Source organism: Erithacus rubecula, assembly GCF_903797595.1.
Source record: "Erithacus rubecula genome assembly, chromosome: 13".
In the NCBI taxonomy this organism is placed as follows: domain Eukaryota; kingdom Metazoa; phylum Chordata; class Aves; order Passeriformes; family Muscicapidae; genus Erithacus; species Erithacus rubecula.
In genome coordinates this window covers 17,909,403-17,927,957 of record NC_136665.1, presented here as the reverse complement: position 1 = coordinate 17,927,957, position 18,555 = coordinate 17,909,403, and the positions used below count along the sequence as shown (strand labels likewise).

The window sequence follows — 18,555 nt, the reverse complement described above, 5'->3', positions numbered from 1 at the left end:
CACCCACTCACCTCGGGCTCCACCAGGAGCTCTCCTCACCTTGCACAAGTTTCTTCTCCAGCTGGAGCAGTTTCCTGCTGCAGGGCAGTTCCTCCCTCTCCAGCACGTCCAGCCTCACCTGCAGCACTCAGGAGATGCAGAGACAGTCTCCAGTCTACAGCTGCTCCAACAAAAGCTGCTTGGATGCATGAAAGAAATTAATTGGCAAAGCAGAAATCCAGGATGATGCAGAGTATCACATACATCATCAGAGTGTTTTTCCCCTCCACAGGGCTTTGAAAGGCCATGGCTACTAAGCAGCATCTCTAACAAATACATATTTGTGCCTTTATCTCTCAGACTTGAACCAAAACAAATGCACAGACTGATGTAAACACCTTTTTGTATTTAGGGTAAATTCAGCTGTGAGCATTTTCCATAAAATATTGATAAAATAAAAGTATCCTCAGGGAGCCCTATCCTCTTCCTTCAGCTGCTCATTACACATCTTCCTCTGACGCTTCATCCAACTGAATTTTGAATCCCAGGTGTTAATGGACTGAAAAATTTTGCCAAAACCTGTTTTAAAATCAGAGCCCAGAAATGTTTCATCAGTGAGCAACATTTGTGAGACTCAGTGAGGTAAAGGCACAACTGGATCCAAGTAGGCTGAAAGGTGTGACACAGAAAGATTCAGAGGATAAATTGTTAATTAGGTGGGGGAGAGGGTTTTTCTCAGCACTCTTACTTATAATCTTCCATTTACATAGCAGAATAATCTCAAAATAGGGATTATTATAATGTATGAAGGCCTAATTGAAAGAAGATGCCGTGGTTAACTCAGGAACCGTTTAATTTCAAATGCTTTTATCATCCCCTGATGTGAATCCACATTTAAACATGGAGGAAAAATACATGGTGTATTCAGGAACAAACAAAGGTATTGTCTGACATAAGAAGCTTATGTAAATGTGGGATGGCAGAGCTGCTTTTGCCATAAACCTTTCAAATACCTCAATAAATCATGAAGAGAAAAAAAAAAAATCTGTCTTTTAAGGAGGTTTGCCATGAGATTTCACCTGTCCAGGACTGAGGACAGCACCCTTCAGGGTAAAAAAAAAAAAAAAAAAAAAAAAAAAAAAAAATAAAGAATATATTTGCTAGAATCTTCCTAGACAGCAAATTGCAAATAAAATATTTGTGTGTTTCCATTATGGACCCACTGACAATTTGCTGATTTTCAAAGCAAGGTGACATCATACAGGGCTGGATGGATCTGCTCAGTGTTTGACATCTTTCAGTCCCCCTTCCAATCCAGTAAATTTAGTTTTGCTTTTTAAGACTGAGAGACCTAAAAATAAAATAAAATTAAAAGCTGTCTCTACTCCAGTGGCTTAAAGCCTTTGAATGTAACCCAGTGAGAAAAACCCAGGACCAGAAACCCTGGACATTTCCATTTTACCCAGTACAGCAGCTATCCTGGGATATAATCGCAGGAAATTCTTTCACCTCCTTCTTTCCCTTGCTGTTTCCACCTTTAATTTTCCTTTTAGACCAGAAGAACCTTGGAGAAGGAGCCTTGTGCTCCCAAATAGGAACAGAATCCTTTAACTCCTGGTGTTCTGCTCCCAGTTGTTCTTGGAAAACCAACAATTCTAATTACATGGAGGCAGGATGCATGTGGATGCAACATTACTTTGTTCAGCCTAATCAGCTCAATTCCATCACTGGAATCTCTCTCAATTATAGGAGAATCCATGTGTGCCACTGAGACAGCAGGAATCAATCCTAATTAATCCCCACTGCCTGCACCATTCCCCTGTGCAAACAGAGAAGGGATGTGAGGTGGGAATTGTGAATTCTTTCTTCTGGGAATCTCTTACTGCCCCGTCAGGAAAGGCTTGTGCAGGCATACCAGCACTATTTAAGGCAGCTAGTGCAATAAAATGGGTGTTCCAAGCAGAAAAATAATTGGAAGAATCATCAGAGGCTTTTCTAGAGAGAGCAGGGTATGACCCACCTCACTTCTGAGCAATGGATCTGTGGATTCATCCTTGTCTGAGAAAACATAAAGAGAAAAATTGAGTTCCCTGAGTTTCATGCCAAGTGAGAACTTCATAAAATCATTTCCTCTTCCCAACAGAAAAGGCTGAATTTTGTGTTCTTAGTAAATCCCATCACAGGTTGTTACCAAACCCAAATTCCCCCAAGGGTGAGCAGTGGTTTCCCCACAGCTCCTGGGGCATGGAGCAGGAGGGAGCTGTGACCCCAGGCTGGGAGGGGCAGGTCACCAACACTGGCAGCACCTCCTGGCTCACTCTGCACCTCCAGGCTGCCCAGGGAGGAGCAGGGGGCTGGTTTGATCCCAAGAGCATCAATGGCATGCACAGACAATTTTACAGTGCTGCAAGTACCTCTTGAGCATCCCTGGCAATCAAGCTTCAAGTCTGTGTGTACTCTCACAGAATGAGGGAGTGAATGGGTTGCAGTGTTCCCTTTAATCATCTTTATTTGGATATTGGGCTCCTGAATATGCTGCTTCCTGAAGTCAATTTGAGCCACAAAAGACACAGAGCACTGGCTCCACAAAAGGGCCATGGAAAGGGGTCAGCCCCTGCTCCCAGCTCTGGCCCCAGCACACAAACCTGCTCTCATTTTTATACTCCCAGCCCTGAGGATCTTATCTCCTATAAACCCACACAGGAATTAGAGAGCTGCTGCCTGTCAGAGAATGATTTTTGTCCACAGCGTTTATACAAATCAGAAATGAGTGAAATTCTTCAGCAGAGTTGAAAAGTCAGAGAAGAGGGCAGAAGAATGGCACCCAAACCCCTCCTGCAGCACAGCATCCTCCCTCTGTTTGGTGCTGACAGAATGCTGCTTATTCCTGACAGGAGTTCCACTTCCAGCAGTCATACCCATGTATCAAAGGACACAGAAGGAAACACAAAATAAAATTGGAGGAGACAATCAGCAAGATTTTGTTGCAAACTTACAGTTGAGATCAAAAGGTCAATTCAGATTTCCAGCTCTCCTTGTCCTGAGGATAAGCTGAATGATGCTACTCTTCTCCAGGGCCAGACCTAGAAAATACACAAATCCTTTGCTATAATTTGATCTTGCAAAGATCTTTCACAATGGGGATTATGGTGTTGGCAGAAGATTATTCTGCACCTGTTTCTGTGACATTTGTCCCTCACAGAGGAAGTGCAAATACTGGTGACATCAACCCTCAGCAGTGCCTTGCCACTCCTGTGGAGACAGAGCTGGGATGCAAGGAGAAGGAAGGGAAAAGGTGATGAAGAAATAAAACCAGAAGCAGAAATTGGAAAGCTTTTTTTCCCCCATCCACCACTTCTACCAACAAAGGAAAACAAAAGATGCAAGGGAAAAAATCAATACAAGGTGATGAAAAGAAAAACAGGTTGGAAACGTACACAGGGGAGATGCAGGAACACCCTGGCATTTATTCTAAAGTCATGTTAAAAACTGCATCTCTTTAAAATATTGGGAAAGGCTGGATGAAACATGGCTGAGATAAAGGGTTGCTGAGATGGAAGTGACTGACAATATCCAGGGGGAAAAGAGGCAGATGAAAACCAGGCTGTTGCAGCTGGATGCTCTGACTGAAGTTAGATGTTTCTTAGCAGGAGAGAAATGTAATAACTTTGGAAAGAAAACTGAATAAAGCTGGGAAATGTCCTCTGTGGAGTGAGGGAGAGGCTGGTGTCACAAGCAAAAGCTGGAAGCCAGCTTGGAATCCCAGTTTTCAGGTGAAGTCCTTCCTTTCCTCCCTGTTAACTTCTAACCAACCATAAATGGATTAAAGGACCCAAAAAATTATTACCATTTTCTGGGTTTATTGCCTGTATTTTCATACCAGGCTGTTCCTGGTACCCAATATTAAGTTCCCTCATCCCTTGGCTACTGATGGGAAGTGGGAACTTTAACACATAATTTTGCAGGGCTGTTATAAATATCTCATTCTGTCTCTAATAAATTCTGTCTTTGATATGGATCACATCTGGAACTCTCCAAAAAAAGAGCTCTCCTATGAAAAAGAAAGTGGGTTTTAATGATTCAACAACGCAGTGTGCCACAAGCAAATCTCCAGCTGAAAAATCTGGAATGGACATATTTCTTTTAAATAACCTGAATCTTGTAATCCCATCTCAATAACAGCAACATGAAAAGAAATAAATCTAAATTTTGTACCTATGTGATGCCAAAATCTGTTTGATTTCAGCTAGACCATAAACACATCAGTGACCCAAATCCCTGTTCCCATAGACAGGTTGAAATTTAATTTAGAAAAAACATAAGCTATTTTTAAAACATTCCCCAGTTTTTCATCTTCGTTCATTCTGATGTACATATTTAAGCAGTTTCCAGTTTTTCAGTTTTCTTGGCCAAGCAGAAATATTTATTATACTTGTAAAGTTTATTTTAGCCTGTAGCAAAGCAATTTATCTTTACTATACATGGGTGACTTTGCTGATTATTAAAATACTGTTAAAGTGAAAACTGTTCAGCTCACCACTCTTCTCTAATTTATTTCTGTTGTTTGACTTCAATTGGAATAATTCTGAAAAATAATACATCAGAGTCAGAAATTGAGACAGGGGATGGATGGACAGGAAGGTGAGAAATGCCTGGTTGGTGATGCTGAGATGTTCTGAGAGGTTTGGGGGCTGGATAGAAATGGAAAATTGAAGAATGAGTGGACAGCAGCAGGAATTTCCCCATGGAACTGCCCAGGGACATTTGGATCCCATCCCTGGAGTGTCCAAGGAACATCTGGATGTGACACTCAGTCCTCAATGAGGGGATCAGGCACAGCTTGGGCTCAAAGCTCCTGGAGGGATTTTCCAACCTCAGTGAGTCTGGGATTCCGTGAGAGATCAGGGAACACATCAGGGCACTGTCACAGGCTGCTCAGAGCAATTGATCCTGCCACATCTTTAGTTTTCTTTGCATGGAGAAGGTTTTGAAGAAAACAGAATAATTTTTTAACATGCCCATGGGCTTAAAGCTCAAAGTGAATAGAGAAGAAAATAAGATAAATATTCTAGATCTTTTTTTTCCAATCCAATAAAAACCAAGTAATCATTAAAGCTGGAAAAGCCCTCTAAGATCCAACTATTCCATCCCCCCAGCACTGCCAAGGCCACCACTCACCCATGCCCCCAAGTGCCACATCCACACATTTGTTTAATCCCTCCAGGGATGGGGATTCCAGCACTTCCCTGGCACTCTGCTTCAATGCCTGGTCACCCTTTAAGTGAAAAAAAAAAAAAAAAAAAAAAAAAAAAATCTTGATATCTAAAATTCCCCTGGTGGAACTTGAGGCCATAACAAAATGTGTTAAGTTCCCATATCCCCATTGTCCCCATAGATAAGACAAATTCTTATTATTTAAAACACCTCCTTCATGTCTCATTTTACAGCCCCTGTGGCTGAATTTGAGCTGGAATTTTGCAGCCCAGGTTTCCAACCAGCAGGGATTATTTATGACTGAATCAACAACTTCTTTATGCAAGGGGCTGTGATGGCAACACTGAGTAAATGCCCCCCAAAAAAGCTGCAGCAGGTTCTGCTGTAAGTTTTGGGTTAAGCATTGCCCCTCCTTTGGTCTGAGAATCTTGTAAAATTAAAACATGACAAAATCCAAATGCTGGTAAGCAGATAAGAGCACTGAGCTCATTATTCTGGTCTTTTCATTCCCCAGCAGTTACATTTTCCTCTTTGCTGTCTTTGTAGCGATAACACATCATTTCAGAGTTGCACAAAATGAGATTTTCAACAAAACACTTATTTCTCAATCTGAATTAACCATGTTTTAGGTGATATTTCCACATCCTCTCTTTTTCCTGAAGTTGAACCTCAGGTCAAGTTGTAGGCTGCTCTTCTCTGACAACAATTGCCCCAACCAGAGTGGTCGCTTTACTTCTTAATGAGCTGATTTTTGTTCTGTTTCTTCCTCTGCGTTATCTCGAAATGCAGAAGATGGTAATTTACTTTAGTGCACAGCAAATCCCCTCCAGTAAGAAACACATTCTTCTGAAGCCAGAGTGGCCAACAGCAAATAAAGTTCAGTTCTTTGGGTGATGTCAAAACAATGCCTGATGGAAACAAAGGCAGCTGCTTTGATTTATATTGCCTTCCCCCAGCACTACAAGCCAGCTCTCTGCTTTGCCCTTTTCTCTGCAGTTGCACATTAAGCTGAATGCTTTAGAGATTTTCCCCAACAACTCCCAGATCTCTTTCCTAATCAGTATTCGGCACATCTTTCCCCCGGCAGATGCGCCGTTCCTCCCCTTTGTTCCAAGATTCATTGTTCTCCATTAGCTGCAGTTGCCATTTCTGAGTCCAGGAATGATCCAAGGACCCCCGTGTGGGTTGGGGTGTTCACACCCACCCAGCTCTGCCATCATCAGATATTCAAATGTATGCACTGCAACCAGGGGCTGCTCACGTGAGATTTATGATGCTCCCCCAATGTGCATATGATGGCAAAACGTGATTTTCAGCTAAAAGGGAGGAATCTTCAAAGATGCTTTTTGAAGATTTGCTCTTCTGAGGCTTTGAAAATCCACAGGAGCAGATCCTCAGCTGATGAGAAATCTTGTTAGGATTAATGCTGCTCGAGTTGATTTACACCAGGTAAGGGTGTGATCAATTAAATCTGTGCTGTGAACGATGTAATTTTTAAATGGAAATTTAAATGTAGTCATGCTAGGCCACAATACTCATTATGGGGAGGAAAAGGGGACAAAAAATTTAATGTGGAAACACTGGGAGAATCCATTCTGGAAATACAGAGAAATTGGTAGGAAATGGAGTGTGTCATGCTTAAATATTCAAACTACTGATAATATGAACAGGTGGCAACAATATAATGTAAAGTACATTAACGTGGAATTCTGTAGGCACTTGGATGATAGGAAAATAGGATTTCACATCATATTAGCCCGCTGGCCCATGAAATCCTATATCCTTTCAACACTGCCTGGTAGCTAATTCCTCAGTGGAAGACAATCCCACCTCTAATAAAGCACCTCAGAAACACAAAACACCACAAGAAGCAGGAAAATAAAGAACAAGACAGCCCTTGAAAAAAATTGGGAAAAGATTTGCTGTGGTAGAGCCAAGCTCAGCTGGTGTTGGGTGGCTGGAAGTGAGCAGAGCTTTCCCCCCTCAGGTTATAACCCAGCTCCCCATCAAATTTATGATCCCAGTGCCCTTTGTAAATAAAGATGTTTCCACTTCATAAAGCCAAGGGTATTACTGGCAGTCACTCTTCCCTTTCTGCAAGGGGGGTAGGGAGGGTGGCAGCTCAGTGACCCTTCCTTTGTGACAGTGCCTCAAACCAGAGCTGGGAGTCACTGTTAGGGCCAGGTTCAGATAAAATCTGACAGATAATGTCAGACCCAGTGAATATTTTCTTGGCCAGCACAGAAATAACTCTGGGTTCAAATTAAAATAAATATTCTGGCATATGCTGGCTGCATCCCTGGAAGTCTCCAAGGCCAGGTTGGAGCAACCTGGGATAGTGGAAGGTGTCTCTGCCCATGGCAGGGGGTGGAATGGGTGATTCTAGCCCAAACCATTCTGGGATTCTGTTTATTATCTAAAGGTGTGTTCACACTGAGAACTAAGCCTGGAGCATCATCAGAGCACTCCAAAATGAACTGCTCCTCCTTCAGCTGGGGCAGACCCCCAGCAGGACCCCCAGCACCCTGTGCCCACCCTGCCCCACTCCCAGTTTGGGGTTTGCACCCTCTTTCAGAGAAAGCAAACCCCCAAAGCAGCCAGGGGAGGCATCTGAAGAGCCAACACAAAATCCCATCTTTGCACCTGAACTCAAACAATGCCATTTTCCTGCTGGATCTGTGCATGGATCCTGTAGCACAGCATGGGCACTTCTTCCCTTTGCTCCCAAATGATTTTTTTCCCTAATACACAGCAACAAAAAGACAATTTTCAATGAAATGGTCTCAGAACTGTAAACTGCTCTAAAAGCTGAACTCAGGCAGGAGCTAATGATGCAGTGGATTTACTAAGCCAGGTCTAAGCCCACAAGAGTGATGGGAAAAAATATCCTGTCCAATACTTTTTTAATAGACTTTGGATAACAACAGTACACAGAAAAGCATCATTGAATATCTTAAATGATCCATCTTGTCATGCTATGGCTTCATCTCACATGATCTATTGCTTTACAGCATGCTATTATGTATAGAGAAAAAACAGCTTGTAATAAATTACCACAGCTCTATTTGCTCCTCAAGAGCTGCTTCCTTTCCCATTTAACCCATGCCATTGTCAGCCCATTTCCAAAAACATGGATCCTTCTCCTGCTCTTTCTCAGCCCTTTATAAGCGCAGATATTTGTGATTTCTCTCCTGGATAGCAAATATTCAGTGTATGACCACTGAGCTTCAAGTCTTACTGATAAACACCAGAATTAGAAAGAATTTTGATCCATCTTTAAAGATGATGGGCAACTCAAATCCTACAGCTACAAGGAAAGGAACAAAATACCTTGGAGAAGCTGTCTTAATTCCCTCATGTGTTTTGGAAACCTTCTTGATAATAATTTCCTTGAAACACCTTGGTAAAGAGCTCAGAACTGGATCCTCCTGGTGCTCTTGGTGTTCCTGCACTGTGATTTTGCTAAGAGCAGATTGCTTTGGGTTTTCCAAGGTGGATATTTCTCCTTCCCACAGCCTGGAATTGCACTGTGAATCCTGGGAGTCACAGCTGGGCAGAGTGAAAAGGAGATCTGGAGCTGTTCTAAAAATGAAGATGCCATAGAAATGCCAGAATAGGGCAGGCACCAAATTCTTGCTGTTCATGGAGCATCAATTCATGTGCAGATCCCAGCCCTGCTCCAGATCAAGGCTGTAATCTCCTGCATTTGTCAGCCTGGAATTCCTAAACAGCTTCCTCTCTCTCCCCTTAGAAATTGCATCTTTTGATATGTGTTATCACATTTTTCCATTCAAATTCCATTGAAACTGCAGAGCACCATAACAAAACACAGGATTATTCCTGCTAGATTCAGCAACTGGAATTAAAGAGGGTTTTTTTGCCTTCTTGGACACAATTGTAATATTTCATATTCCTTCTACAAAGAGCAGGATTTAATGGCTGTTATGGATTTTTCATCCCCTTAGAGAATTTCTGAAAAATTCAATTATTTTTGGAGACTGCTTGAGTTTCTATCTCCCAGTGATGATGAATTACCCATTGTAGTGGCCGACTTAAAAACAATACACAAAAATCAATTGTTTGACAAAAGGAAAAACACAGAGAACCTGGGATTGGCACTCACTGCCTTTGCCCTGAGTTTAAAAATCCACTAATTTCAATCATTTTGCCTTTTTTAACCACTTTCTGCAGCAGCAGCTGATTACATTGCAGCTTTTTTGCTTTCCCATAGAGAGTGACTTTGCCAACAAGATGATTTGCCATCAAGAAATTGTAATTAACTTAATGAACTTTGTCTTTTAAACAGTTGGAGATTTGAGAGCTAAGAGTAATGATTATTACAAGTAGCAGAGTTTGGTTTCAAACATACATATTCAGTGCCAGATATCAGCAATTTGCATCTCAACATTTTCATGTTCAGACCTGCTGACTGTCTAAGGAATAATACTATGCACCAAATAATAGCTTTAGAAATAACAATAAATAACATTGAAAATGGAATGGAAGTAATGCCTCTTATAATGAAGAGTTTTAGAGCTCAAATCTGATGATAAAAGAATAACATTGCACCAGACCACAGCAAGAGTCCTTCTGTGGAGCCCTGAAATCCAGTTGGAAGCCAACTTTTCATTCTGTCCATGAATCTACAGACAAATTACATCTCCTGCTTTGGGCTGAGCTTCATAAATTGTCAAGAAAAAAATACAGTTAGCCTGGAGCTATCAGTACAAATTATTGAAATGCCAAGTGCTGGGCTGATTTTCCTTCTCTAGAAGTGTTTTGTATTAATCTGATGCCAAAGAAATCCAAAGTTTTGCATTGGTAAAGTGTGACTGGGTTCAGTGCTGGGATTTCCCACTGCACACACTCAGCCTGGTCTCATCCCAAGATTTTTGGGGTTGGGGGGTTTGGCCATAAATTTCTCAGCAAGTTTGAAGAAAATTGTGACTTTTCACAGGGAGTAAAGGAAGTGTTAGAAACACCTGCAATGTTCTCCTCCACCTCCTGAGCATAATAAATCTTGATATTTCCTATTTCATTCCCTAATGAATAACTGCATTTACATAAAGGCTTTTGCCAGCACAAACAAGCAGATTTCCATATTTGAAAAATATTTCACTCCTGTGTGCCCCAATTTCTTCCAGTTTTTGGAGATTTGGAATTTCCACAGGCTTTGTACACACAGCCAATCTCAGGAAATGCCTGCAGAGACTCTCAGTTTGCTGCAGGAATTTTGCACAAGCATTGCTCACTGGATGATGAACTGAAAATTCCATGTGTTCCTTATCAAAATCACACTTAATTGCAGCTAATTTCAGGGCTATCAGAGGAAGTGTTTGCACATTGCCTTATCACAGCCCCACTGGCACTTGGTTTCCCATTTGTTTGATACCCAGTTCAAAGCTGCCTGCCTTGGGATTCTCCACGGACCATTTCCAGCCATCTTCACAGATCTGCTGCCCACGTTCAGTTTCACTGAAGTCCCTGGGAAAATTTCCATTGATTTTAATTGAACAGGCTGTTCAGCTTGTTTTTTTTTTTCTTTTTTTTTTCTTTTTTTTTTTTTTTTTTTTTTTTTTCCCCTCTGGCAATGAAACATTCCAACCACAAAATTCAAGACCATGGGAGTGTGGGTCTCCTATTTTGTGGTGAAAGTGAAAATCACCCCGGATTTTGTGAGATTTGCAAATAGGAAGCATTTGGTGTGTTTTCCTCCTGAAACACACACCAGCTGTGTAATGGGGCTGAGTGTGAAACTGCTGTGAATTATGCATTGAGGTTGGCTAGAATAGGACTTGGGAAAACAAAACTTACTTTGCATTTTATGTTACACTGTCAATTCTCTTAAGTTTGTCTGTTGCTTTTTTCTTCCCCAGAAAAAATGAAATCATAATTCCCACATGATTACTAAAAAAGTGAATCATAGCATTATTTGAAATAGGATTTCAGGCAGGGCACATTTAATATTATCTAGCCTAACACAGTTTTCATGGAATCACTAAGGCTGGAAAAGACCTCTGAGATCATCAAGTCCAGCCATTGAATGAATGCATAGCAGAATATTTGAGCCCCTAGATCTGCTTTCTCTGAAAAACAGAACTATTAAAGATGAAAAAGGGACATTGGTCATGATCCTCATCCTGTTTGATGTAGTTGGGCAGAAAAGAGCAGGATGTGGATGCAGCCAGAGAAGACCTTTGGGTGATGGATGCTCAGTGATTCTCAAATAATTGTGCCCCAATTCCAGGCATCTCCCAGGGCTGGCACTTCCCTCCTGGGGTTCTTCCCTCTTGGGCAGGAAGATTCCTTATGCTTCTCAAATTCTGAGAATATTTTGCTTGCAGCATTCAAGGTCTGGCTCCCCAAGGGCTGTGACAGAGCCTGTTCAGGGGGTTGTTGTGAGTTCAGGAGCATTGGCCAACAGTGAGTGAGATGCCTCCCATGGTAATGAAAAGAAATCTACAACAAAAGAAGTCCAGAAAGTTCAAGTCCACCTCAGGTTCACTGGTTTCTGCTCTATTCTCTCATGCTATTCATCTCCTCACAATGCAGGGCTGCAGAATTCAAACACATTTTCTCTAGGCTTCTTTTGCTGTACAAAATAAGAATGATTCAATTTAAAATAAATCCACAAAACCTAACAAAACCCCACCAAAAATCCAAAAGAAACAAACAAAAAATCCACTACCAAACAGAAAAAACCCAAACCTCAAAAATATTACATGCTCTGCCTTCAAAAAACCCCAAACCACCAAATACCAAAGCCAAACTGTCTCTTTTACACTCAAGTATCCTAACACAGAGGTTCCCCACACCAACAGCCAAGTGAAACCAAATAATTACCTGGATTCCACACAAAATGAAGCCCTGACAGCCTCAAATTTCTAAATTTATACCCCTGACAGAGCAAAAAGCAACCCCTCCTCCACACCTGGCCAGGATAAATAGGCATTGCTTAATGATTGGTATTCCCCTCCAGCCAACAGAGGGTTAATTGAATGGATTCCATTACCATAGGAATAGCAAAAACCAGATTAAAAACCAAGCCAGCTGTAAACTGAGCCAATGATTTTAATGGGAAGAAAATAAAGGCTTGGTGAAGTGCATCAAAATGTTAATTGCTTTGCAGTCACATCCTTCTGAGCTGGTGGAGAGGGTGATGGAGATCAGGTCTGATAAAGCCCAGCAGAAGTTCTGGCCTGCAGTGGAAATGAATGGGGAAAATGAGGAAAAGCTGCAGCAGGGTGGAATTAGTGTTGGAGTAAGTTCCAAAATAGCACTTTTTTTTTTTTTTGGTTTTACATCTGTGTAAAATTATGTACAGATTTTTTTTTCTCTCCACAGATTTTTATTCTATGTACTTTATTTATTCTTCCCTTGATTTTTAGGCAAGATTCTTCAGTGCAGCCAAGCAGGACCAACCTGAGAACCAAATATGACTGGTAGCACTGGATTTTCTCCAAAATACAATTTCCAGGACCAAAATTAGTTATATATTACAGCAAAACACCTCAAAATACATTCACAGTGAGATGCAGAATGATCCTTCCCAGGATCCACCCTGGACTCCTCTTAGAAAATCCAAGTTTTTTGTGATCCACAGAGAAAAGCATTTTAGCCAAGTTACCTGAGGCAGAAGAAACTGTGGAAAATCCAATTTTAAATACAAATTCCAAGTTGTTCCAAAAATTCTCACCTTTTGGTACTGAGATCATCCTCTCCAGGTGTTTTGTGAAGGGCTGGGCACACCTGCAGCCTGATCCTGACCATGTTTGGTTTTTGGAAGTGGCTGAAGGATAAATGTCCTTCTCACTGGCAATGTGAAACAGGACACAGAAAGAGGATGATTAAAGAAAATCCCATTGCATTCCTGATGGAATCATGGCTCTAACAGCCCCCCTAAATGATAAAGGATGGAGTATTGATTTCAGTCAGACAAATCCCAAAATTACAGGAGGCTCTCTAAGTCACACAGAGCGCCCTGATGAGATCCTCTCAGCTTTCACTCCTTACTCATAACCACAGAACATCCTCAAAACTGCCCTGACGGGAGCATGGAGGAATGAGAGTCTGGGGAATTTCAAAATGTCAGAAATATGCAAATATTCCAGATTAGTATTCCACAGAGAGCCATAATTTCCAGTGTTTGCACTCATTTTAGCATTCCTTTTAAATTAAAGGCACAATAGGTAAGCTGGCAGCATCCAGATGGTTTAAAGGGTTTGAAACATGCTTATTCTTTTTTTTTTTTTTTTTTTTTTTTTTTTTTGGTAACAGGAGCTATTTAGAACCCATTTTTTGTGCTCTTTCAAAGGTGACAGGATTTGGTGTGGAAAAAATTCAGCAGGTGATTCGACTTAAGGGGTTTGCATATTTTCCACACAAATAATAGGAGTTAATACCATCCCTTCAGAAATGTGAACATACCTTGATACACAGAGAATTTTAAGGGAACAGACCTGAAATCCCCAGGGAGCAGCACAGGAGGAAGGTGCCACTTAGGAGAGCCCTGGAGTGGATCTGAGAGCATTGCTGCACTCCAGTAAATGCAGCTGGGGAGATGAAGGATGGCACAATTGCACTGCACTGCCAGAGGCAGCTCTAGGAGGGAGAGGCAGGGAGGAAAAAATCCAAAATTATGTGGAAAAAGAGGTTAAAAACATGCACAGGCTGAGGGAGGGGTGGGTTTACAGCAGCCATCAGCAATGAAAACCCTCTGCACTCACACTGCTCTCTGACCAACAAAGGTCCCCATTTCCTGGGGAATTTTGGGTTCAATTTCATCTTTGGAAGTTGACAGAACTGCAGAGAAATCTGCTGTGGGTCTGGCCTGGAGAGGGGAAAGATCCACATTTCCTTTGCCCCTGTGCCTGAGGGGGGACCTGGCACCACAGGGCAGGTTGGGGTGTGACCACCAGAGATGCTGGAGATGCTGGAGCTCATTCCCACATCCCTCTGGGTGTCCTGGGCTGGGATTTATCCTCTCCCCATGACTTTTTCCCTTTTCCTGGCCTCAGGACTCACACCTTTGGAGTGACAGCCTGCAGCAGTGAGCACTGTGCACAGACTCTGCTATTCAATAAAAGGATGCTGGTGCATCTCCATCCCTCATCTCCCAGGGTTTGGATTCTGTGTGGATTCTGTGCTTCCCAGAGGTTCAGGGGTCTCCTCCTGCCCCACCATTGCCCAGACACAACTGCTCTGTTGGCTCCTCGAATGAAAACCCGGGAGCTGTGCCTTGTTGAGCCGGCCCCAGAGAAAACCTGTTGGCCAGCCCAGCTCAGGTGGAGCCCATATGGCATCTGCAGCTCCTTTGGGGCAGCTCCAGCACGGGCTGAGCTCCAGCAGGCAGCCAGCTGGGAATTTAGATGTCAAAGAGAAGATGAAAGACATCTATTTCTCCCCTCTTAAAGATGTTTGTCCCTTCCCTGTGGCTTCAAGGACTCAGTCCTTGCCTGCCCACCAGCACATTCCTGGTGGGGCATCACCAGTTAATGGATTAACAGGGGGGAAAACACAGGAAAACAACCCGAAGAAACAAAAGCTTATCCCATTAGCTACTTGTCAATTATCCTTGATGGGTGATTGTGCCCGTGGCCAGGGGGAGATGCTGGCAGGTGTAATTACTGGCTCCTTTTTGCAGGGTTGTAACCTCTGGCTTGCAAAGCCTGTCTTCAGGTACAAAAGAAAGAGAAAAATCACTGAATAAATTATGATGAGCGTCAGTAAGGACGATTTCAACTGAAACGGGATAATTTTAATTGCAAAAGCATTTTACTCTCAGTCCTTCACCCCTCGTGTTGGGTGATGTGAGAAAATATCCTGACAAAGAGTGGTCTCTTGTTGGAAATGCAGGCACCAGGACAGAATGTTACGAGGGAAAATATTTATGTGGAAAAATACTGCATGTCTGGTTGACAGGATTCTACTTGTGCTTATTACAAAAAGCTACAGCACAGTTTAAAATTGACAATCCATTACTAGAAATCCATCTTTTGCTTAGGATGATAAAGCAAGATTGAATTATAGATTTCACAGCAGCAACTCTGACATTCTGCATTTTAACTCACACCTTCTGCTTTCCCAAAGCTTTTTTTTTAATCCATTCATTTGAAATAAATGGTCATGCTCAAAAAATTGCCTCAATTCCTGAATGTTTTCATTACAGGAAAAGTAGCGACACAATCCCCAAAATTCCTCACAGACCTTGTTAAAAAAAAGCTTTCTCATCAAAACCTAATTTTTAGCATTTATCCAGCTTTTTATGTTTAACTTGATTTGTGAACAAGCACTTTCCCCAAGTGCATGTCTGCTTTCCCTATTTAATTCAGATTTGCACAGAGGGCTCAGATGTAGTTCCATGCTGGGCAGGACTCTGATTTCAGACCATTGCCATTCATACATGAATATTTAGTCACACATGAAATCCATCTAACCCACAGATCACAGTGCCAGGGAATAGGGGGAGTTTGTTACCCACATTCTTCCACTAAATTAAACTTGTCTTGTGTGGAGCCATTTAAAATTGAGATTCCTGTTCACTGTACCTTGCTCAGTGCTGTGCTGGATTTCAGCAGCTGGAATATGGGACCAGCTCCCTCAAACTGTGTGCAAGGGGCTTGCAGCTGCTCTGTGAGCCACAGAGGGTTAATTGATAAGTTAATTAACTTCTGAAAGGAATTTTACCAAGGCTGTTGGTGTGGAGATTGAGAAGATGAAGATGATAAGCAAGAAGAAACCTGCAGGTGGGAAAAGTATTCTTAGAAAAGTTTTGTTGAAAAACAGTCGTCGAGATGGTTTGACATCAATGAGGTTTATGTTGACCTACTGTAACCAGTTAATAAAGTGTAAATTTGTGGAGGGTATAAAAGACAGGATTTTAGCTTTCTGAAATGTGGTTTGTTCTTTCACATCCACCCCAACAATGACAAAACTGGTGTTATCCCAGCTCTGCTCGGGCCACTGTAATAATTCCAATAAAAGTGCTTAAAGCAGCCAAAAATCCCCCCAAAAATCCACCACAACAGCTGTGTGTGGGGGAGAGGGGAGGAATTCCGGACTCAGCCCCCGAAATCTGAAGAAAAGCTCAAGATGTGAATCGCCCCAATGTTAATGAGGCCCCGTTTTTGTCAGCCCTGAATGACGGGCTATTTGCGGGCACTGATGCGTTCAGCGTTAATTGTGATTGCCCATTAGGGCACCTCGAATGAACCAGGCAGAACAAGAACTTCAGCTTCTCCTGGCACAGGGACCTTCAGAAATTATCAAGGGAAAGGACAGGCAGTGCTGGAGGGAAGAGGAAACTCAAGATTTTAGTGTTTTTTTCTTGTTTATTTTTATTTTTTTCTTTTTTCTTTGCTCTTTTCTTTTTTTGGTTTTTTTTTTTTCTTGTCACTCAAAGCTACCATGGCTCTGCTCTTACCTGTTGTCAGAGCTCCTGAAGGGACACCTGCCCAGGGCAGGGAGAAGGGTCCTGTGTGAGTGACAAGCTCTCTATTGATAACATAAAAATATCCTCTATTACAATAATAATAATATACTCTATTATTGCTATGATCAACATATTTGTACAGGATTTTTACAGAAATATTCCGTATCTGACTTTTTCCTCCCTCTTCCTCTTATCTGCTCACACGGGCAGAAATCATGTGCCATCATTCCACAAGTGTCATTTTATATGCTAGAAAACCTCTGCTGCAGCCCCTCTACACAAAGATTTAAGTACCATAATTCAAGGATGAATGAAGGATTTCAGCTTAAACCACCAGTTCCATTTGCAGAGTGTAAAAATCAGTCCAGCCACATCCATTTGCTGTGTGAGGCAATAACTCTCTCAGTGGATGCTCTGCATGAGTGTAGGAAAACACCTGGCCCATCCCCTTGGAAACCCACAGGACCATCTGCAGGGCATGAGCAAATATTAAAAAGTAAAACAGCCCCCAGGGAAAAGCCATGCATCACCAGAAAGAGCCACAAACCTGCTCCAGGTGAAACCCCATGAAAATAAACCAGTGCTGGTGTCCCTGGGCATGGCAATTTCCTTCACTGCTTGCCTGTGAGGATTCCAGCTAAGGACAGAGTTTATGGCTGCATGAAACAGAAGGCTGAGACCTTGGGGACCCACAACAAATATTTACCCTGAGAACAAACACACCCTAAATCCAAATTTGAGCAATCTGGACCTGCAGAGTTTAGAAGCTTCAGCTGCAGGAACAGGAAGGGACATTTCTGCCAGTGGGCTTCAAGGATCCTGTGGATCTGTCACAAAGCTGGACAGGGCTGTCACACCTATTTCATCTTTTTAACACTCCAAACCCCATCCCACTCAGCCTGTAGTTTGGAGTTTTTCTTTAAGTGAAGGTCGAATCACCCTGAAAATAGCAGAAATTAATATTTTCTAGGTCAAATTTTCTTTCTTTCTAACTGGAGCCACACTCAGGATCTCTGTCTCATGGGTGAGCACACACAAATAACCTCAGCTCCTCTTTCAAAAGCATTGCACAACACTGTTTAAAGGAAAAATCCCTAAGAATTATGACTTTTTTTGCAGTTTTTTTTTTTTTTTTTTAATAACAGCTTGTTTGCCTTTAATCCCCATCCCTGGAAGTGTCCAGGGCAGGTTGGACAGAGCTTGGAGCAGCCTGGGATAATGGAAGATGTCCCTGCCCATGCAGGGGGGTTGGATGAAAAGATCCTTTCTAATCCAAATCAATCAATGATTCTATGATTAATCAGCACAGAATCAAAAATAATTATGAAAGATTGTAACAATTACATTACTGTCTTGACAAAAGTGTGCCATGTGCCTTACTGGGGAAGAAAACCCTAGGAAAAAGAAAAGTCACTGATCTCCATGGTGAATAGACTTCCAAAAACTTCTTGAAAATTGAAGTGGAATCTATTTTGCCCCAAAATGGAACTTTATCATAAAGGACCTAAACTCTGACTTAAAGTTTCCTTTTGTAAAAAGCCCACTAAAGATTAGTGGAGGAAGGTTACATTTGGATTAAAAAGAGAATTTTTAATTACCAGGCAGCAAAATGAAATAAAGGGTAGGCACCAGTTTTACCTCCTGATATTCAGGTGGAGTGAAAGATCTTATCCTGCTGCTCTAGAGGAGTTCATTTAAATACTAAGCTACCAGATTTTATTTCTAAGGCATTTTTTCTCTGTTGCCCATTCTGTCCTACACCTTTGTACTCTGGGAGACACTTCCAGGCAGCAGCACTGCCTTTAACACCACTTTTTAAGTTTCTCATTGAAGTGTCACAATTACAAGCCCTAAACCCTGGCTTTTCATGCAGGCTGATTTAGCAGCCTCTGTACTTTGAAAAACCCAAATTCCATTACCAAAGAGACCCT

General features: G+C 42.0%; 3 long non-coding RNA genes across 3 annotated transcripts in view; 1 reads left to right on the top strand and 2 right to left on the bottom strand.

The window, feature by feature from the left end:
- LOC306807627 overlaps positions 1 to 18,555 on the top strand; it is a 356,348-nt gene that overhangs the window by 325,414 nt on the left and 12,379 nt on the right. The window contains exon 2 of the long non-coding RNA XR_013775761.1: positions 11,347 to 11,564. This is a non-coding gene — a long non-coding RNA (uncharacterized lncRNA). The remainder of the gene's footprint in view (positions 1 to 11,346; positions 11,565 to 18,555) is intronic.
- LOC306807625 lies at positions 122 to 6,627 on the bottom strand. Its single transcript, XR_013775759.1, has 5 exons — positions 6,455 to 6,627; positions 4,517 to 4,564; positions 3,154 to 3,245; positions 2,976 to 3,062; positions 122 to 175 (listed from the first exon to the last, which is right to left on the bottom strand). It is a non-coding gene; the product is annotated as an uncharacterized lncRNA (long non-coding RNA).
- Positions 9,258 to 12,807, bottom strand: LOC306807624. Its single transcript, XR_013775758.1, has 3 exons — positions 12,702 to 12,807; positions 11,688 to 11,785; positions 9,258 to 10,677 (listed from the first exon to the last, which is right to left on the bottom strand). It is a non-coding gene; the product is annotated as an uncharacterized lncRNA (long non-coding RNA).